The following is an 882-nucleotide window of genomic DNA, read 5'->3' on the forward strand; positions in this document are numbered from 1 at the left end:
GTGTATTCTGACAGTGGAGGAGTCCCGTTGTCAGAATACAATAGCACAGTGGGGAGGATTCCTATATTCATCTCGCATTGGTGGATGGGGGAATTTATTCAGTTATTTTTAATCAGCCTACAGTCTGGTCGAAAAAAAAAAGATCAATCTATGGCCAGCTTTAGGAGCTGAGTGCAATTCTAATGTCCCGTACACACGGTCGGACATTGATCGGACATTCCGACAACAAAATCCTAGGATTTTTTCCGACGGACGTTGGCTCAAACTTGTTTTGCGTACACACGGTCGCACAACGTTGTCGGAATTTCCGATCGCCAAGAACGCGGTGACGTCAACCAAGTACGTCGAGACTAGAAAAGGCCAGTTCAGAATCAAGCGCGGCACCCTTTGGGCTCCTTTTGCTAATCTCGTGTTAGTAAAAGTTTGGTGAGAGACGATTCGCACTTTTTCAGACTCGTGGCTTTCAGATCGTTTTCTGCGGTTCAGTTTGTGCTTGTGGGTTTGTATCTGCTCTTCAGTGCGTGCAGTCAGTTCGTATTGGAGTTTTCTGTGCGATCTTGTCTGCTCGTTGCTGTTTTTCAGGTCGCTCTTCACAGGCCTTGCTGTTCTTCAGTGCGTTCTGTTACTTCGTTCTGAGCAGCCGACCGTTTTCTAGCCATGTTGCGTATACGTACTCCTCGTAGAGTTCGTGCTGTGCGGGGGCTTGGTGTTGGGGTCCTGACCTTGACACAAGTCCAGTCCATGAACAGGGTGGGGAGGAGTTCATGGACCAAGAATTGGTTGCTTCAGCGTGATCAGTTCTCTCATATGCCTTTGCTCCATGAGATCCGTGAGAATAATCCTGATGATTTCAGGAACTTTCTCAGGATGACGGACCCCGTT

Source organism: Aquarana catesbeiana, linkage group LG03, assembly GCF_042186555.1.
Source record: "Aquarana catesbeiana isolate 2022-GZ linkage group LG03, ASM4218655v1, whole genome shotgun sequence".
Classification (NCBI taxonomy): domain Eukaryota; kingdom Metazoa; phylum Chordata; class Amphibia; order Anura; family Ranidae; genus Aquarana; species Aquarana catesbeiana.